Source organism: Pongo pygmaeus, chromosome 6 (genome assembly GCF_028885625.2).
Source record: "Pongo pygmaeus isolate AG05252 chromosome 6, NHGRI_mPonPyg2-v2.0_pri, whole genome shotgun sequence".
Classification (NCBI taxonomy): Eukaryota; Metazoa; Chordata; class Mammalia; order Primates; family Hominidae; genus Pongo; species Pongo pygmaeus.
The window spans coordinates 60,622,197-60,644,206 of NC_072379.2; the positions used below are offsets into that span (position 1 = coordinate 60,622,197).

At 43.2% G+C, this 22,010-nt stretch overlaps 1 long non-coding RNA gene across 1 annotated transcript; it reads left to right on the plus strand.

The window, feature by feature from the left end:
- The first annotated feature begins 225 nt into the window (after nucleotides 1-225).
- LOC134739826 (uncharacterized) lies at nucleotides 226-21,351 on the plus strand. The gene is made up of 3 exons (XR_010126857.1): nucleotides 226-282; nucleotides 513-605; nucleotides 21,315-21,351. It is a non-coding gene; the product is annotated as an uncharacterized LOC134739826 (long non-coding RNA).
- Nucleotides 21,352-22,010: the final 659 nt, after the last annotated feature.

Sequence of the window (22,010 nt, forward strand, 5' to 3'; positions counted from 1 at the left end):
CTCCTCTTATGTGCACACATGCTGATGGGGGGGTTGTCATCCTCAGTCCCAACCCCTTCCTGGTTGGTTGTGAATGGGTCTGGAGGCTTCTGGTGGCTGTGCCTGCCACTGCCCCACTGTGGCTGTACTCTGAGGCAGAGGCTTTGCATCACTGCTCTTCAAATGTTTTGCTTAGACACTGTTCTCTTCCCATCCCCAGAAAGGACACCCTCTTCAAGCAAAATGCCCTCAGCCAGCAGTGGACAGTCTGCACCGAATATTATTACAGCTGCGCAGAAGCAGGTTGGCAGCTCCTGGGAGGCTGGGCTGGAGGCATTCGCATGACACATCCCTGTGTGGCAGTCTTCACTTTCGGTCTTGAAATAAAGCATGCAACCTTTGAATTTCCTCTACCTTAGTTTTGTGTCTTCTGAGGATATTGTTTCCAAAAGGGCGGCTTTCAGGGGTCTCAACCTCATGGTCTGGGAGCTTGATCTTTCATCCTCAGCTCTTTCCCTTTTCCTCCTGGGAAGCCCAACGTCTTTCCTGCAATGTGACTTCTACAGGCCTGCTGTGGCATCCCAGTGACATCCAGGAAAGGTCCCCCCTTCATCTTGACACCAAATGTAAGCATCCAAGGTAAGCATCCTGCCATGAAGTGGGTCTGGAAATGGGTGACAGAATCTTTTTAAAAAGTTACCATTTCTCTTAGAAGAAAAATCTCAGTTTAAACTCTGACAACCAGTTTCTCTGGTCAACTCCCGTTTCTCTAGTACATTTTCACATGAAGTTGGGCAGACTTGTCCTCCCACTTTTGAGAACAGAGAACACCTAATTTTCACAGTCCAGATTCCCTATTTGTATTAAAAGAACCTCTCCATATGTTTATCAAACCCTGAAGGCTTTCTTGGCTTGTATGATTTTATCCTTTACAAAACATCTTACTCAATTTAGGATGAGAAAACAAACCCATGACAAACTTTCACTGACCGTGGGTGTTTACCATAAACTCCCCTACCGCCTGCAGAGACTTTTTGTTGTGGTCCTGTAAGTTGACGAATGAAAAGAACCTACTTTTCCAACTTTCTTTGGCTTACTTTGTAGTGAGGTTTTGCAAGGTTCTCAGCAGGAGGAAATTAAGGAGGACCAGGACCAGACATCTACAGACCTGTCCGTTTCTAGAGAACAAGTACATTTTACAGGACTCTACAAAAGAGAGTTCGCAGCACTGTACTTCAGAGGGGAGTCAAAAGACCAAGTCACTTGAAGTGGCTTACAGTGAGGAGAAAAAATGACCTGATGTCTTTTAGTTATGAAGTTGCTAATATTCATCTTGAGGGAGAAATTCACATGAGTTTCACCAACACTATAAGCTTCCAATTCAATTCAAAAACACTGATGTTGCCAAATAGAAACGTACGCCCTTATTCATTCTCAAGTAGAATGAAATAAAATTGATTGTCTATAAAATATTTATCAGCTCTAGGCTAGTGTTAGAATTATAATATCTCCTACAGGCTTTAAAATGTCTTCTCTCTGCTTATTTCATTATTGAGTAGGCAGACAAAATTTTTTACTTAATGCAGTGACTATAATGTGTTTACTGGGATTAATTTACACACCCTTGAGGATTAATTTAATTCCTTTTTGATAGCAATTTTTCCTGGGATATTTTTCCCCCAAGGGGTCACATCCAAATTTATTAGACTGTTATATGGGCCACAATTATTTGGGTGTAACTGAATAATTTATGTCCATGTTTGCCAAGCCTGGCTGCCCATCAGAGTTACCTGGGCAATGTCTTAAAAATATAGATTTCCAGGTCCTTCCCCAGATCCAGTGAAGCAGAGTACAGCCCGAGAATTCTTGCATTTAAAGATGCTCCCCAGTGATTTAGGTGTAGCAGTTAGTGGACGAGGGTTTGGGAACTGATCAATATAGTTTAGTTTCATGTGATTTTAAGGTAAAATGTTATTGCTATTAGCTGTAGAATTTCCTGTTGCTAACACCACACGCCCTTGTCTCTTTTCCTCCTGCCACTCACCAGAATTGCCCAAGCTTCCCTCTCTATATTAGAAGTAGAAATAAGAGGAGGAGAACACGTGAGATGAAAAAGGTTTGGAGTGGAACTGTGTTGTCACTGATGGTGGTCACTGTGACCAGAGGAGCCAGCAGGAGCAAACAGAACAGACCCCAGATAAAGTTCTCACTCTCCTTCCTGCTGGCCTGGCCTGTCCCAAGCTTTTTGAGTCAGTGTTGCCCTATTCGACTGGGTCACTGTAAGCCCTCAAAAAAGTGAGGTTGGTCCTGGGTTACATCCCAACCTGAATTCACCTTGCTCAGTGATATGAATTGGTATCTGGGCACAGGACTTGAAAAACACTGACCAGTAAAGTTGATTGATGAGTAGACATAGTTACACCATTTCAAAGCCATCAAGTCTAAAACAACCACAACAAAAACACTAAAAAAATCCTTAGGTGTTGTTTCCATCTTCTTAATACCAGTGAGAGGCTTTTCTGTACTGCACGAAAGACATCCATCTATTTTATTTATTTATTTATTTATTTATTTATTTATTTATTTATGAGATGGAGTCTTGCTTGTTGCTCAGGCTGGAGTGCAGTGACATGATCTCAACTCACTGCAGCCTCTGCCTCCCAGGTTCAAGTGATTCTCGTGCCTCAACCTCCCGAGTAGCTGGGATTACAGGTGCCCACCACTAAGCCTGGTTAATTTTTGTATTTTTAGTAGAGATGGGGTTTTGCCATGTTGACCAGGCTGGTCTTGACCTCCTGACCTCAGGTGATCCACCCGCCTCCGTCTCCCAAAGTGCCCGGGGTTACAGGCATGAGTCCCCACTCCCAGTCTAGATCCATCTATTTTGAACTAAAAATTAATCTTCTGGTTTAATCTAGGATTTTATGAAAATAAATTTATCTGTTAGAAAAGTCTTACCTGTGCTACAAAAACATTTTAAGGCGTGCGTTTTGGGAGCACATGGCTAGTTCCAACCATACAAAAGGCATATGGTAAAAAACAAGCTCCTTCTCATCCTTTCTAGGTTTTATTCCTTAGAGACACTCACTGATACCACTCTCTTGGCTATTCTTTGAAAAATGTTTTGTACTCATATCAAATACTAGCTCATACATATATAGGCATCCCCTTATAAAACCAGTTGTTTCCAGCCTTTTTGCTGTTATAAAAAATGCTCTAATGAACATGTATACATATACATACCTGTATCTGTGTCTCTGAACCATGAAGCATTATATCTGAAGGAGAAATTTTGGGAAGTAAGGTTACAGGCTCAATGAGTTGTGATAGATAGTCCAAATTGCCCCCAAGGGCTTGTGCCAGTTTACCACTCATCAATGGTGTGAAAGTCATTTTGCTGTATGTTCTTATTGTTTCTAAAAGCATTTTGTTTTTTCTGATGGAGTTTTTCACTGTTGCCCAGCTGGAGTGCAGTGGTGTGATCTTGGCCCACTGCAACCTCCCCCTCCCAGGTTCAAGTGGTTCTCCTGCCTCAGCCTCCCAAGTAGCTGGGATTACAGGCATGCACTACCAAGCCTGGCTAATTTTTGTACTTTTAGTGGAGACGGGGTTTCACCATGTTGGCCAGGCTGGTCTCAAACTCCTGACCTCAGGTGATCCTCCTGCCTCGGCCTCCCAAAGTGCTGGGATTACAGGCATGAGCCACTGCGCCAGACCCTTTTTTTTTTTTTGAGTCAGGGTTTCACTCTGACACCCAGGATGGAGTGCAATGGTGTGATCAAGGCTTACTGTAGCCTTGAACTTCTGGGCTCAAGCAATCCTCCTACCTCAGCCTCCCAGGTAGCTGGGACTACATGTGCACGCCACCACACCCAGCTAATTTCTAAATTATTTTTAGAGATGGGGGTCTCACTATGTTGCCCAGGCTGGTCTCCAACTCCTGTCTGGAACTCCTGGGCTCAAACAATCTTCCCATTTTAGCTTCCTGAAGTACTGGGATTACAGGCATGAGCCACCACACCTGGCCCTCTAAAAGCTTTTCTGTTGATTTTGTGTGTTTTTCATGATATATAATAGTCATCTGCAGATCAAGATAATTTTACCTCCCTATTTTCCATTTTAATACCTCTATTTCTTTCTTAAATTGCTTAGTAATTCTAGAGCAATTTAACCAATAATGGTGAGAATGGGTATCTTTGTCTTTTTCCTGCCTCTAATGGAAAAGCTTCCATTATTTCCCCATTAAGCATAAAAATTAAAAAAAGAATTTTTTCTTAACTGAAATTTCTTTTTAAAAAATCAGGAATAAAATGTTAAGTTTTATCAAATGCCTTTTTGGAATCTATATAAATTATTCTATTAAAAATCATTTATTACATTAATTTAAGACTGTTCAGGAAATCTAGGACTTTTGATTGCCTTGAATCTGTCAAAAAATGTTATGGTTACATTATTTTTAATATGAAAAAACCCTAGGAACTATGAAAATGTCTCACACTAGGGAAATGGCAACATGGCAAAACCTGATCTCCACCAAAAATACAAAGATTAGCTGGGCACGGTGGTGTGAGCCTGTAATACTAGCTACTCAGGGGGCTGAGGTAGGAGGATCACATGAGTCTGGGAGGTTGAGGCTGCAGTGAGCTGTGATCAGATTTGGTGACAGAGTGAGACCCTGCCTTAAAAAAAAAAAAAAAAAAGTAATGATCAAGGTTTTTTTCGTTGTTGTTCATGTTAAAAGTTTGTATGCCAGTAACTAAAAGGGGAAAAACAAGCAATATTCAACACAACTAATTATGGGTAAAATTTTCGTTCTTTGGTGTGGCTTTCTTGTTTTGTTTTTCATTTTGTCCCTGAGGTGGGAACCTCATCCTTTCATGCTAGTGCTGGCTCTGTGATGAACCACCAGATTCTGGAATTTTCCCCCACCTTTCTGTAGTAGGAGCTTATCCCAGCTGAGCTGGCCTCACTCTTGCATCTGAAGGAGTCACATAGAGTTTTCATAGCAATTGTTCTCCGAATAGAGTTCCCAACTCAAAACTTAATAGCAAATGGAAGCTTCTTTGGTCTTGTGCTGATAAAGACTCTTTCAGCTTGGATGAACAATAGGGAAATGATTTACTAAATTAGGGCCAACAATATGCTGATATACCCTTTGTAAAAAATTGTGATTATGAAATTTATAGGAGAAATTACCTGTCATAATCATAAGTGAAAGCAGCAGATGAACAGATCACATATACATTATGAATCTAATTTTGCAGAAACAAAAGGGGGACATATTGATCAGCTAGCTTTTAGAGTGATTTGGTAAATTGGGTATTTGGGTTTTTCCCAAACATTATCTTAATTTTGGCATTACATGAATGTATTGTATTAAAAAGTTAAAAAGGAAGCAGTAAAAATTGTGAGATCCTAATATGAAAAAAGAAAATATATTTTCTTGTTTCCCTTTAATGTCCTGATATGAAGAAGGGAAGTGCCCAGGCTCAAGGTCACGCATAGCTAAGAAATTCAAGACAGGATCATAGTGCAGGGATGACTCTTTGATTGCACTTCTGGGCATACAAATGGGGATTCTGCCGTGGCAAGGTTGGGCACAACTATGAATATAAAATCCCATTATGGAGGGATTCCACTTGGAACTTCCTAATGGACGGCGGCCACCATGGTTTGAGTTTATATCAGCGTGACTGGCCCTGCTGCTCATTCATCATTTACAAGTGCTCTGCCTCACCGTGTCTTAATACAAGGTCCAATTATTCTCTAGGTTGATATAAATTATTTGTTCTTGGGGGACAATGGTTTAACAACTTAGGGAAAGCTTTAGAAAATTCTCCTTGAATGTCCAGAGAGCTTGGACTCTGGGAAATCTGATTGGTGACCATTGTTGGGAGCAGATTTGCCTCCTTTCATTCCCTTATACATTTTATCTCTCAGCTAGTATGGTAACTAGCACTGCTCTCTGCTCATTAATTGCCAGGCATATCAGGTAAGGCCCAGTCTTCCTCAATTTCTTTCTTCCTATTCTAAAATAAATAATGCCCAGGGGTTATTCTATTTCTGCCTCTTTCCAGGTGTGACTTCGTCTATGTAGGTAGATAAAGCACTATCATCCTTTTGGCTAGTGCTAAACTACCTGCTGTTTTGCTGACTGCTGCAGAAGCCTTGCCTCAACTAGAATAAATCCTCTTGTCTTGACTAGAATAAATCCTCTTGTCTCTCCTGCACAGTGTCCTTTGGGAAAATGGGGCTTTATGAGATGATGCTTGAAACCTTCCTACTTTGGTCAGTTCAGAGAATGACTAGATGGGGAGAGAAGTCACCAACTCTGAGGTTTTGTGAATTAGCAGCTGAGAGATTACTTATATTGCAGGGAAAAGTAAAACCATGAAGGTTGAATTGGAAAAAAAGCAGAACTTAGGGAAAATGTGATGTGTAGAGACATTATTTGCAACCAACTTTTAGTCACATAATCAACCTTCAGCAAAAAGCTGAGAATAGCAATAAAAGGCATCAATGGAGAAATTCCAGGAAATGATTGGCAAGGAAAAATCTCAGTAAAAGCAGTAAAGAGCACTTGTCTCAAATTTGAAAAATCTGAGCTTTCTTTTTTTTTCTTGGGAGAAAGGGATTATAAAATTAAACCAGTTAGGCAGGGCTCGGTGGCTCATGCCTGTAATCCCAGCACTTTGGGAGGCCGAGGTGGGCGGATCACATGAGGTCAGGAGTTCGAGAGCAGCCTGACCAACATGGAGAAACCCTGTCTATACTAAAAATACAAAAATTAGCCAGGCATGGTGGTATGTGCCTGTAGTCCCAGCTATTTGGGAGGCTGAGGCATGAGAATGATTTGAACTCAGGAGACGGAGGTTGCAGTGACCCAAGATTGTACCACTGCACTCCAGCCTGGGAGACAGAGCTGACTCTGTCTCCAAAAAAAAAAAAAAAAAAAAAGTTTGTGGAAAAGTGGTATTGAAAGATAAAAAATATAAACCTTATAAACTTTATTTCTCAACGTAAGCTCCATCAAATTCAAGACACCTTTGTAAGTGATGACACCAGCCATTTAGTCCATTTCTAAAGAACTGAGGGTCCTGGGAATTTAACCATTTCAATGCCTTTTTTTTTTTTACACTATCAACTGAAGAAAAATGGATGCCCTTTAAATTTTTATTTATTTAATTATTATTTTTTGAGACAGGGTCTCACTCTGTCGCTCAGGCTGGAGTGCTGTGGCATGATCTCTGCTCACTGCAACCTCTGCCTCCCGGGCTCAGATGATCCTCCCACTTCAGTCTCCTGAGTAGCTGGGACTACAGGCTCCCAACACCACACCCAGCTAATGTTTTTGGTATTTTTTGTAGAGTTGGGGTTTCACCACATTGCCCAAGCTAGTCTCGAACTCCTGGACTCAAGCAATCCACCTGCCTTGGTCTCCCAAAGTGCTGGGATTACAGCATGAGCCACCACACCTGGCCTAAATTTTTTCTTAAGATTAGAAAATTAAGAAGGTCAGAAGGAGCCAAATCAGGACTGTAAGATGGATGCCTAATGATTTCCCACTGAAACTCTAGAAAAATTGCCCTTGTTTGATGGGAGGAATGAGCAGGAGCATTGTTTTGGTGGAGAAGGACTCTCTGGTGACACTTTTCTGGGTGTTTTTCTGTGGAAGCTTTGGCTAACTTTCTCAAAATACTCTCATAGTAAGCAGATGTTATCATTCTTTGGCCCTCCAGAAAGTCAACAAGCAAAATGCTTTGAGCATCCCAAAAAACTGTTGCCATGACCTCTGCTCCTGACTGGTCTGCTTTTGCATTGACTGGGCTTTTATCTCTTGGTAGTCATTGCTTTGATCGTACTTTGTCTTCAAGATCATACTGGTAGAGCCATGTTTCATCTCCTATTACAATTCTTCAAAGAAATTCTTCAGGATCTTAGTCCCACTTGTTTAAATTTCTGTTGAAAGCTCTGCTCTTGTCTGCAGCTGATCTGGGTGCAATGGTTTTGGCATCCATTGAATGGAAAGTTTGCTCAACTTTAAGTTTTTATTTAGAATTTTCTAGGCTGAACCAGTTGAGATGTCTATAGTGTTGATTATTGTTTCTGCAGTTAATTGTCAGTCCTCTTTAATCAGGCACAAGCAAGATGAATTTTTTTTTTTTTTCAAATTGACGTGGATGGTCTGCTGCTGCGGGCTACATCTTCAACATCATCTCATCCCTTCTTAAAACAAGGCTGGGTGTCGTGGCTTGTGTTTGTAATCCCAGCACATTGGGAGACTGAGGCAAGAGGACCGCTTGAGCCCAGGAGTTCGAGACCATCCTGGCCAACATAGCGAGACCCCCCTCTCTACAAATTAAAAAACAAACAGACAAAAAAACCCAAAAAACTAAGTTACCTATTTGCAAACTGCTGATTGCTTTGGAGGCATTATTTCCATAAACTTTTTGTAAAGCATCATTGATCTCACCATTCTTCCACCCAAGCTTCACCATAAATTTGATATTTGTCCTTGCTTCAGTTTTAGCAGAATTCATGTTGCTCTGATAGAGGCTCTTTTCAAACTTATGTCTTATCCTTTTTAGTGCCTTAAACGAGATCCTGCTCAGACACATAACAAGTTAGTCCAGTTTATTTTTGAAATCTATGCACAGTTTTTTCATAATATGCATTTTTCATGAACTTTTTGCAGGGGGGAGACAGGGTCTTGCTCTGTCATCCAAGCTAGAGTGCAGTGGCATGATCATAGTTCACTGTAGCCTCAAGCTCCTTGGTTCAAGGGATCCCCCGGCCTCAGCCTCCCAAGTAGCTGAGACTACAGGCACATACCACCATGCCAGGCTAAGTTTTATATTTTTGTAGAGACAGGCCCTCCCTATGTTGCCCAGACTAGTCTCAAACTTCTGGGCTCAAGTGATCCTCCTGCCTTGACCTCCCAAACTGCTGGGATTACAGACGTGCACCACCGTGCCTGGCCTCTATGAACTTTTTGAAGACCTTTTGTGTGTATGTGTGTGTGTGTGTGTGTGTGTGTGTGTGTGGTAGAGAGAGAGGAGGTATTTTTTATTTCATTCTGGAAAAATATGTTTAAACAAAAACTTGAAATCATTAGATAAGGAGTTGAAACCACTCAAGTGCACATGAATTTTACCCCTGAAATCAATTTACTGGTCTCCAGGAAATGGAAGAATCCACCAGGTGCCCAGGGATAAATTGTGATTTGGGGTTTTGGCCATCAGGTTTCTCATTTGTCAAAGCAGCAGGCTGTTTCCGGGCATCTCTAAGGCCTTCTCAATTCTAGCCCAAGGACATTCTTTAGTTAGTTATGGTGCCAGTATGTGGCAGAAATGCCATCACCAAGCTCTGCCGGGGTTTCAACCAGTGCTCCAAGTGGTCCTGAAGGAGTGGGTGGGGGTGAGAGGCTGGCTGAGCGTGGCACCCAGTCATGCTCCTCAGTGTCTTCTCTTTCCTACCTTCCCTTCCAGAGTGCCTGGCTTCCCCCATGGCAGGTTTGAGGCTATGCCCACATTTTACAAAAGTCTTCACATTTCATGAGCCGTCTTCAAGGTCCATATAAGACAATTTAGTGACTGAATAGAGGCAAGTTTCCACTTAACATATGGGCATTTTTCATTTGTCTATTTGTCCCATAATGCTTTTGTGCAATGGCCAGACTCAGATGAGTTTTGGCACTTGTGGTGGACATCTGTTTTGGTCTGACCAACATCCCTTTCCCTGCCATCAGAAAACAGCAGCCAGCTTTTCCTTTGGGGGAACTACACTGACTCCACTGCCTGCAGTCTTGAGGGAACTGTCAATCAAGGAGCCTTGGGTAGGTGAGATCTGAGACCCACGGCAGGCCAATCAGACTCTTCAGGGGATTTGATCATGAGTGGAATGACGTCAGATCGGAAAAATAATTCAAGTCCAACAAAGCATCATTAATTCCTGTTACGCCAAGTAGCACAGTGATGAGACTGCAATGAACTGAATGTGTCCTCCTCAAATTTGTATGTTGAAAGACTAACCCACCGTGTGATGGTGTTAGGGTGGGGGCTTTGGGAGATGATTAAGTTGTTAAGGTGGAGACCTCTATTTTTGTGTTTGTTTTTTTGAGACAGAGGAACGAGACACACACACAGTTCCTGTCACACAGGCTGGAGTGCAGTAGCGTGATCTCCGCTCACTGCAACCTCCATCTCACGGGTTCAAACGATTTTCCTGCCTCAGCCTCCCAGGTAGCTGGGATTACAAGCATGCACCACCACACCTGGCTAATTTTTGTATTTTTAGTAGAGACGGGGTTTTGCCATGTTAGCCAGGTGGGTCTCGAACTCCTATACTCAGGTGATAGGTGGAGCCCTCTTGAATGGGATTAGTGCTGTTACAAAAGGGACCCCAGAGAGCTCTCTTGCTCTTTTCTGCCATGTGAAGACTCGAGAATTAACCTTGATTCTCAACCCAGAAGAGGGTCTTTGCCAGAACCTGATCATGCTGGCACCCTCATCTTGGATTTCCAGCCTCTGGAGCTATGAGAAATAAATTTCTGTTGTTTCTAAGCCACCTCGCCTGTGGTACTTTGTTAGAGCAGCCCCAGCTAAGACAGAGGCAGCGAAGCCTTTGGAGTATGGCCTGTGGAGCTGGATTGGGCTGGATTGAGCCAGAGACCCACTTACTAAAGAAACTGCCACTTACTAAATAAGCCCTGGGGCAACCTTATTAACCTCCTGTGCCTCAGTTTCCTCAGACTATAAAAGGGAATACTAGTCCTTCCTTCATAGCGTTCTTGTGACATGATTAGTGCAGGTGTATTAGCCAGGGCTCTTAAATAGGATCCATTCAGAGTATTTTAAGCAGAACCAAATTTATGCATGGAACTAGGAAAATAAAAACCAGTGAAAGGCTAGAGAAGCCGGTCTCAGGCTGCAGGAATGGGTTCTGGCAACTTCACAACTGGCCTGCTGGGAGCTGCCTCCTTTGCCATCATTGGGAAGGAAGATTGTATGTAGACCATCACAGGACGATTGACCTCAAGAATGCAATGCCATAGCTGTGATCCAGGGACCAGGAAGCCACTTGGCTGCTACTTAACCACCTCTCATCACTCAAGAAGTTGGAGACTGGGCCAGGCGTGGTGGCTCATGCCTGTGATCTTAGCACTTTGGGAGGCCGAGGCGGGATCACGTGAGGTCGGGAGCTTGAGACTAGCCTGACCAACATGGAGAAATCCCGTCTCTACTAAAAATACAAAATTAGCCAGGCATGGTGGTACATGCCTGTAATCCCAGCTACTCAGGAGGCTGAGGCAGAAGAACTGGTTGAACCCACGAGGTGGAAGTTGCAGTGAGCTGAGATTGCGCCATTGCGCTCCAGCCTGGGCAATAAGAGCGAAACTCCATCTCAAAAAAAAAAAAAAAAAAAGAAGTTGGAGGCTGGACAGTGGATAGTACTCTTCCCAAAATCATCAAGATTATGGGGACTCACTGGTTAGTGCTGAAACAATGGTAAAAGTGCTTGCATTTGTAAACAAGTGATGCAACTTCCAGGGAGTGATCTAACTCTGAGGACCCTCTCAGCTTTATAATTTTATAATTCCCAAGTCACATGCAAAAGTCAGTTGCATTAACTTGTAATTATGCATCATATCTTTTGTGATTATAAAGAGGGAGGATTGCAATTCATGGGCCCTCCAGCAGACTAGAAGCATTTATTACCTGCATCTTACTGACACCCTTTCAAGGAGTTACTGCCTCATTTCGATGCAGTTATAATAGTGTAATTCACTTTTGTGATACTGGCCTGGTGAACTGGAGTTGGCACCAGGCAGTTGGCAGTGTGATCACATATGCTGTTGAGGCTGTCACTGAGCCAAAGGAGAAGCATCTGAACCCCAGCAACAAGAGTCTGGCAGGGAGAAGGGAGAGAAGGAAGATGAGGTGCTGATTGGGACCTCACAGTCAAGCGTCAGCTGTGAGACAGAGTTAGGAAACTCACCTGCCCTGTAGAAGGCTGGAGGTCGGAGCGGAGTGGGGTGGGATGAGGAATACTTTAGGTTAAAAGATGGCAATGTCAGCTGCAACTCCAGCTTCAATTCCTACCAGGAGAGCTGACCTAACAGCAGAACACTTCACAGAAAAACTAGGCATTGGGAATGCTCAGGGGCTTGACAAGTGGAGATGAATTCAGGAGTCTCGGTTCTTACCCAATAGGCCTTCCCTACTGAGGAGGGCATGCTGGGCTGTGAGCAGAGGATCAGAAGAGTTTACAGAGCTAAACCAGGCATTGGAGACACTTCCTACTTCACATCACCACTGGGATTTAGAATGGGTCCCAGCCGGGCACGGTGGCTAACGCCTGTAATCCCAGCACTTTGGGATGCCGAGGTGGGTGGATTGCTTGAGCCCAGGAGTTTGAGATCAGCCTGGCCACCATGGTGAAAACCCTTTTCTACAAAAAATACAAAAATTAGCCGGGCCTGGTGGTGCACACCTGTAGTCCCAGCTACTTGGGAGGCTGAGGTGGGAAAGACTGCTTGAGATCAAAGCTGCAGTGAGCTGTGATTGCACCACTGCATTCCAGCCTCGGCAACAAGAGTGAGACCCTGTCTCAAAAACAAACAAACAAAAACAAAACAAAACAAAACAAAAAAACAACATCAAAACAAAGAACAGATCCCAGTTACTCTGAGCAGAAATTCTACTAAAACAGCGTTTCTTTCACTTGAATAGTACATAGATCTTTCTTTTTCTTAAATCAGAAAAGAAATTCTTACAAGCCAAATATTGGATTAAGCAGTTTTTATAACTACTTAAATATGTAAAAAATATGTTAAAAATAGAAAATGGAATCATATCATTTAATATATAAAGTGATAAATATAATCATATATATATAAAGATATAATGATAAAACAGTACAGTGTTGCATTAAGAACACAATTTTTGGAGCAAGACCCACTTGGGTCTTAAATCGAAGACCTGTCACTTACATGTCTTAAATTACCTGTCACTTACAGGTCTTAAATCCTAGACCTGTCACTTACATGGTATGTAACCTCAGGCAAGTTAATTTCTCTGTGCCTCAGTTTACTGACTGGTAAGACACAGGAAATAGTATCTATCTCATAGGATTGTTTTGAGGATTAAAGAGTCAATCTATGAAAAAGGCTTAGCACAGTGCCTGGCATGTGGCAAGCACTAATTAGTACTAGCTATTATTATAAAAACAAAGCTGATGTATGAATGAAGCCCAAACACAACTGCAAAACCAGTATTGTATAAGTAAAGCAACGTTAGTTTAATATGACAGATGATGCTCTTGTCCTGAAACTAATGGTATAGTTATTGTCTTTGGCCTTTGGGTTCAGTGCTAATGCAGAGAATACCTGTTAGCTTTGCCTTGTTTTCTAGCTCAGAATAATCCGACCTCATAGTTAATTAAAACTCTGCCCTTGAGCATTCCTGAAATGCCAATTTTAATGAAAGGCCACTTGATCACTCTGAGGAACTGTCTTGTTCACTCAAAAGTAAAGTTAGCATTGCCACATGCTGGAAATCTGCCTTTAAGAAGTGTCTAATTGCATAATTGCTAGAATGAGCAACAGAAAGATTTTTCATTGTTCATACACTGCCACATTCATAACAAACTTTTACAAGATGGTAGGTACAAAATGGGGTCCATGAACACAAGAATGTTGCTTTGATTGCTACAAGTTTCCTTTGAGCTTGGACAACAAAACGCTGGGCACTTTATTTAAATCATTTTGGATCCTTCATGGTTCATCACCACATGATATCATTTGGCCTTCACTTGAAGAGAATGTTTATGAATATAAATATAGACTGTAAATTATATGGCAGAGGCTGGGTGTGGTGGTTCATGCCTGTAATCCTAGCACTTTGGGAGGCCGAGGTGGGAGGATCACCTGAGGTCAGGAGTTTGAGACAGGCTTGGCCAACATGGTGAAATCCCATCTCTACTAAAAATATAAAAAATTAGCCAGGTGTGGTGGTGGGCACCTGTAATCCCAGCTACTCAGGAGGCTGAGGCAGGGAGAATTATTTGAACCTGGGAGGCAGAGGTTGCAGTGAGCCGAGATTGTGCCACTGCACTCCAGCCTGGGTGACAGAGCGAGACTCCATCTCAAAAATTAAAAAAAAAAATTATATGGCAGAATATCAATTTTTTAAAAAAAGATTACCATTGGGCTGGGCGCAGTGGCTCACGCCTGTAATCCCAGCACTCTGGGAGGGCGAGGCAGGCAGATCACGAGGTCAGGAGATCGAGATCATCCTGGCTAACATGGTGAAACCCCGTCTCTACTAAAAATACAAAAAATTAGCCAGGCGTGGTGGCGGGCGCATGTAGTCCCAGCTACTCGGGAGGCTGAGGCAGGAGAATGGTGTGAACCTGGGAGGTGGAGCTTGTAGTGAGCCGAGATCATGCCACTGCACTCCAGCCTGGGCAACAGAGTGAGACTCCGTCTCAAAAAAAAAAGATTACCATCAAAGTGAAAAAACCAAACCAAATCAATACTCTTGTGGAGAAATGGAGACCCCCAGGAATTCAAATCCTCTCTCACTTTGGTAACCCAGTGCCTGGCATATATACAGTGGGTGCTCAGTACATATTTGTTTCTGAATGAGGGAAAGACTCGAATGAGGGAAGTGAAGGCAGTCTCCCATTCCTGTGTGTTAGGTCAGTATGGTCGGGGCAGGTGAGATGCTGGGATCTAGAGGTATTGTGGACCCCCAGGGCTCACCACGGCACTTCAGCTCTGGGGCACCTTCAGGGAACAATTAGGAGCAGGGATGGTTGGGCCTGGGATGTCAAGTCTGAAAAGGATGACCTAATTATCAGCACAGTAGGTAGAGGGTAGGGCTGAGATTCCTGCCATTGGGATTGTACCAGAAACTGGGACTGCCCAGCCCTGCGGCTGGCCCTGTAGGTAAAAACAGATCTGGGCAAACCGGTCCAGTGTGGAGGCAGGGAATGAGATAACCTCCACCTGAAAAATGGGACGAATCACACCAGATACATTCATATGAATACTGTCACTGCCTCTATTTTGCTCAATTGGGGGAAAAATTAATTTTAACCTGAAATTTAAGGCAAACAGTACCCAATCCAATAACAAGTTTCTCCAATAGAACAAGGCGACCCACAGGTACAGCCATGTAGCCCAGTGTTATACAGATTCCTGGGCCCCAGGCCCAAGAGGTTAGGATTAAGTCTCTTTCAGAGCCCTGGTATCTGTATTTTCAACAAGCCCCAAATCCCCCACCCCCACCAGGTGATTCTGATGCAGGAGGGCTGCAGCCCTGCCTTAACACTGATCCAGTTTCTTTAAAGGCTCAACAGACCTGGCTGAGCTAAATAAGCTGCTGAGTTAATTAACGAAACAGCCAGACAATCTTTATTGATTTCCTCCCACGTGCAGGACTCTGTGCTGGGTCTTAGCAAGAGAGGCAATTGTCTCCCTTCCTCCCTCACTTTCTGCCCCACATTCACTACCTGCTACCTTTTTCCGGTAATTAAACCTTCCTCTTGTGCCCCAGTTTTACTCACTGGGCACCTGTATCATTCCCCTCTGACAGAATCTGCGTTGGTATTTGTCTCTTTGTTCCTCTGGAATCAGACTTCCAGGCTGCACCCAGGACTTGGGACTCATCTGAGCTCTGCCCGTTTCCTGCTGTCGTACTTCCTGAAGCTGCAGGGGTCACGCGGGCTGGTGGCCCCTGCCTACCCTCGGCCCCACTGTCTAAGCAGCCACGCTGGGTCCCTGGGGCACCATTCCTCTCCCCACCCTCGGCTGATTGGATAAGTTTGACCCCAAAACATCCCGCCCTGGTCAGGCTAGAGGTGTTTGTTGCTGGGAGAGAGGAGCTGGTTCCTTCCTTGGGAATTCGGAAATTTGGAGTCCAGCGATGGGTACTGAAAAAGCATGAGGAACTTAGGTGCTAGTTTCATAGTTTTGTTGGATTTATTACACAGTTGTTAAAAATTAAGTTCCCGTAACAAGTAGTTTAAAGGAACATAATAAAAAGTACAGACAGCAGAAAAGAGAATGGCCAGTTCTCAACTACATCAGTTCTGCTTTCCTGAGATGGAGCTGTTTAGCTTAGCCTGGGATTCTGAGCCTGTGGTCGTTTCCTTAGGTCTTGTTTTTCCAAGGCGGCAGGTCCTGGCTAGAACAGCTCAACTGCCTGTCTCCACACACTGTGTCCCTCCACACCTGCCTGGATGACCCCTCGCCCCTGCCAGCACACTCCATATCATGTCATTTCTCTTACTGGGATGGAGTTTCCTCCCCTGTGTAGGATGTGGCCCCAGGGGCTTGGGCACCCTGGTTTGGGCATGAGCCCATCCCATGGCTAGCCATGCTCATGATGTGGCCTAATTTTATGCTTGTAAAAAGTTAAGTTTTAATGTCTTAATTTTAAAAATACATTTTAAATGTCATTTTGAAGAGATTGGGAGGTCTCACTATATTGCCCAGGCTGGTGTTGAACTCCCGGACTCAAGTGATCCTCCCGCCTCCACCTCCCAGAGTGCTGGGATTACAGGCATGAACTATTGCAGTGGGCCCCTTAAGTTTTAATTTCTGATCTGTTCTTATATTTCGGAAAAGCAATTTCACTTCCTAATTTTTTAAAAGACTGGGAACCATAAATATGAAACTTCTCCATTTCTGTCCTTTTAACAAATTTCAGAATTACCCATGGAAATAAGTGTGATTTAAGAAGAAATGACATTTTTCCTTTTCAGGATGCAGAAATTTTTACTTGAAGTCCTGATTATATGGAAATTACTGCATAACTTTTGGTGGCGGGGCAGAGTAGAAAACAAAAGGGTTCCCTAATAGATTTGTGATGTAAAAATTGCTAACCTTTATTCTTTCTATACCCTGCCATTATAGAGTGACAATCCATAAAATTATACTTCCTGTCAATGTGCAGGCAGTGCCTGTCATATTTCACCCTCCTAGAAGTCATTAGCCGGGTGCAGTGGCTCATGCCTGTAATCCCAGCACTTTGGGAGGCCGAGGCAGGTGGATCACGAGGTCAGGAGTTTGAGACCAGTCTGGCCAATATGGTGAAACCCTGTTTCTACTAAAAATACAAAAATTAGCCAGGCATGGTGGTACGTGCCTGTAGTCCCAGCTACTTGGGAGGCTGAGGCAGGAGAATCACTTGAACCCAGGAGGCAGAGGTTGAAGTGAGCCGAGATTGTGCCACTGCACTCCAGCCTGGGTGATAGAGTGAGACTCAGTCTCAAAAACAAAAGCAAAAACAAAAACAGGAAGTCATTGTTGGTGTGTGATTAGTGCGTACCTGTTTTTCATTCTAGGATCTATCTTTTCCTTCTTTTTTCTCCTTTGCTTTTCCCTTGTGTGTTCATCTCTTCAGCAGTTGAACTAGGTTGTTCTTGAACAGCATCTTTTTTTTTTTTTCTTTTTCTTTTTTCCTTTTTTTTTTTCTTGAGACAGAGTCTCACTCTGTAGCCCAGGCTGGAGTGCAGTGGTGCGATCTCAGCTCACTGCAACCTCTGCCTCCCGGGTTCAAGCGATTCTCCTACCTCAGCCTCCTGAGTAGCTGGGACTACAGGCGTGCACCATCATGCCCAGCTAATTTTTTTTTGTATTTTTTAGTAGACACGGGGTTTCACCATATTAGTCAGTCTGGTCTCGAACTCCTGACCTTGTGATCCGCCCGCCTCAGCCTCCCAAAGTGCTGGGATTACAGGCCTGAGCCACCACACCCGGCTGAAACAGCATCTTACCTCAGGGTCAGACTTTGTTTCTGCAGTGGCTGCTGTTGCATCCCTGTGGTGTTTACTGGGCTGAGTTCTCTCCAGTTGAAAGGCAAAATTGTTCAAGAGCCCATGCTCTTGCTGTCTGGGACAACCATCCAGCCCTGGGACTTCTGCTTTTGCTGGAGCTGGAAGATGGCACCAATGATGATGTTTGAGTGTGTTCTTGTTGGTACGTTGGAATATAAGACACATTTCCTGGCTGGGCATATGGCTCGTGCCTGTAATCCTAGCACTTTGGAAGGCTGAGGCAGGAGGATCGCTTGAGGCCAGGAGTTTGAGACCAGCCTGGGCAACATAGGGAGACCCTGTGTCTACAAAAAATAAAAATGATTAGCTGGGCATGGTGGCACACACCTGTAGTCCCAGCTACTTGGGAGGCTGAGGCAGGCACATTGATTTAGCCTGGGAGGTCGAGGCTGCAGAGAGCTGTAATTGTGCCACAGCACTCCAGCCTGAGTGACAAGTGAGACTGTCTCAAAAAAAAAAAAAAAAAAAGAGAGAGATAAGAAACATTTATTGACAGTGACCTAACTGTCAGACTCTGTGCTGGGTGCTATAAATAGGTGAAGGACAACTTTTCCTTACAATAATAAAAGAGAAAAACAATTTATAAAAATAATATAACCCAATGCCCAGTGAAGGAAGTCCCACGCACTCTAGTTACCAAATCTCATGACATGTATAAGAGAAAAAATTATTAGGATGACTTCTGTAGGATACAAAATTCTAGAGCTGGTAGAAAGTTTGGAGATTGTTCCATATATGGACTTTGCAACCCGCACTAAGCACTAGATTTTACACTGAGACCCAGTACACATGGACATAGATATGTAGCTGAAATATATTTTACAAACAATATTTCCTTGCCACGTGCAATGCCCTCTCACATATTCTATTTTATTCTATTATTTTAAAATGCTGTTTGCAAGCCACTACAAAATCAAACTGTTGCCTGGAGTTTGAAAACACTGATTTGGTGCAGCTCTTCACCTACGAATTATATCTCTGAGGCCCAGGAAGGCAGTGTGGCATAGCTCAAGCTTCACACCACAGTGGGGGCCCAGAACTTACCGTCATTTTCTTCTCTTACCATGTTGGGTCACAAGCTTGGGAAAGTTCTTGGAGGTGAACACCAGCCAAGTAGAACAAAATGACCTAATGGCTGATGTCTGGATTGCTGGCTTCCATTCTCGAAGGGCAGCTGAAATATATCTTATGGCCTCATGTGGGCTTCCTTTTCCTCTGACCAATGGTTTGTTCTGGTTTGCCTGGAACTGAGAGGTTTCCTGGGATGTGGGGCTGCCAGTGCTAAAACCAGGACAGTTCCATGCAAACTGGGACAGTTAGAAGACATTTATGCCCTACTACCCATGGTAAATGAGGGAACACCATTTGACCTCCATGTGCAAACAGCCATAGGCACAAACAGCTATGATTTTGATCTTTGGTATGTGTTTTGACAACCACTGGGGAATGAATTGTCTCTGCAAGACAATACAAGCCCAGTGACATAGACTCTTTCCTGTGTGTACCACTCTTCCCTGTGCTACCAGAAAAGCCCACTTCGACCCTTCTCTACAATATTTTCCAGAATTGGCTTAGAAGTATTGGCCTAGGAATCCTTGTGTTTGCTTCTGGTTGTCTTAATAGGTTGTAGATATTCTCCCTCCTCCTCTCAACCCCAAGGTTGTAGATATTCTCCCTCTTCCCCTACCCAGGTTCAGTAACTTGCCCAAGGTTGTAGATATTCTGATGCAATGAATGAGTCTAGTGAAAAGGACTGGTTGTAAGAAATGTTAAGAAATGATGACTCAGCCAGGCACGGTGGCTCACGTCTGTAATCCCAGCACTTTGGGAGGCTGAGGCGGGTGGATCATGAGGTCAGGAGTTGGAGATCAGCCTGGCCAACATGATGAAACCCCATCTCCACTAAAAAATACAAAAATTAGCTGGGTGTGGTGACAGGTGCCTGTAATACCAGCTACTCGGGAGGCTGAGGCAGAAGAATTGCTTTAGCCTGGGAGGCAGAGGTTGCAGTGAGCTGAGATCGCACCATTGCACTCCAGCCTGGGTGACAGAACAAGACTCTGTCTCAAAAAAAAAAAAAAAAAAAAAAAAAAGAAATGACTCTAAGGGTAACAACAAAGAACAAAGATATTTGATTTGGATTTAAGATCTCACATTTCTTGTGGCCTTTTAACTTCCTGTTTTCCTCCTTTGCTCTGCTGGTTTAGCCTTTGTATGTGATGAGGAGGTTTCACTCACTACAATGTCACCTAGTTGAAAGATGACTTCTCTGTTCCTAATACAATAAAGGAATATTGATACATTTTTATTATTGACTATTTAAAAATATATCAATTATAGAGTGCTACAAAAAAACTGTATTTTTTTTTTTTTTGAGACAAAGTCTTGCTCTGTTGCCCATGTTGGAGTGCAGTGGCACGATCTTGGCTCATTGCAAACTCTGCCTTGTAGGTTCAAGCATTTTCTCTGCCTCAGCCTCCTGAATGGCTGGGATTACAGGTGTGCACCACCATGCCTGGCTAATTTTTGTATTTTTCGTAGAGAGGGAGTTTCACCATGTTGGCCAGGCTGGTTTCCCAAAATGCTGGGATTACAGGTGTGAGCCACCAGGCCCAGCCCTCAGTATTGTATTTTGTAGATACCTTTGAGGTTATTTGAACCATGGGTCAGGCCAAGGTGGGGGCAGATGTGAACGTAAATGAGGCACTATTATGCTAGATACATTGTAAATGTGGACCCTAATGTACAGATGTTAGATGTAATGATGCTTATGATACGTTCTTCTTGCTTGTTTTGTCCCCTCTGTGGAGTGGATAGATTTACTAAATCAACCCTCAAAAATCACTTCTGGAACTATTTCTCTGGATTTGCTTTAGAGCCAATGTAAAAGCCATGTAAGAAAATAAATTCTTATTACGTGGCAATCACATTTCCCTTTTGGTTTATAATCTAGGATTCTCAATCACCAACCAGTTCCTAATGCCCTTTTGTTATCTACAAGAATCAAATTTACCCTCCAAATATGAAGATTTGCCACTACAGCAGATATTAAAAAGAACAGGCCGCTGGCTCTGTGTAGTGTTTCTAAAGAGGAATTTTAAAATGCATTGAACAATGATATAATTGTTGGAATAAAGATGTAGCCTCCTGAGGTTTGTACTAATGAGGATGTGTAAGTTCTGATGTATTTGTTTAAAAATCTGTCACAGAACTTTAGAGTTTCTCTCTCTACAGACGCAATACTGCAAATAACTTGAACTGTGTGTCAGTTTGCTGTTGTTTGCATGCATAGCCTGTGGAAATATGTGAGTGGCTTTCTAAATGATTCTTAATGGAGCATGAACAATTTTCATAACTCAAAATCATGTCATGTGTTTCATTGGATTCTTCATCTTTTTGTGATACGAAAGTGTGTTATGTCAATCTTTTTCTTTCTTTCTTTCTTTTTTTTTTTTTTTTTTATTGAGATGGAGTCTTGCTCTGTCACCCAGGCTGGAGTGCAGCAGCATGATTTCGGCTCACTAGAACCTCTGCCTCCTGGGTTCAAGCGATTCTCCCGCCTGAGCCTCCCGAGTAGCTGGGACTATAGGCGCACACCATCAGGCCCAGCTGATTTTTGTATTTTTAGTAGAGACGGGGTTTCACCATGTTGGCCAGGATTGTCTCGATCTCTTGACCTCGTGATCTGCCTGCCTGGGCTTCCCAAAATCCTGGGATTACAGGTGTGAGCCAGCGCGCCCAGCTATGTCAATCTTTGGACCTGTTTCTGGACATTGGGCCAGATTTGAGCAAATAATTTATTGGGCTATGGAATAAATCTTTCCTGAGTACTTACTATGTGCTTGGCTATATGGAAAAAATGATTTGAACGTCGCCATGGTTCTAATGAGTTAGATTTTCCTTTGTGTTTGAGGATTTCCTCTAACGTCAAGCATGGAAAGAAATTCAAACATTGTGAACACCACTCAAAAGAGAACAAAAAAATCCCCACAAGTCCTCTGTAAAGTGAAACCTTGCTTCTCCCAGCAAGCAGGATCATTCTCAGATGACATGGGGTATACTTTTCTTCCTTGAACTCCAAAGCATTAACTCATCTTGAACAAGCTTTACCTGGTTCAAATGCCTTTCATCTCAGATGCCGAGGCTCTCCATAAACAGCAATTATGTTTCATAATGTCCTCGTTAGT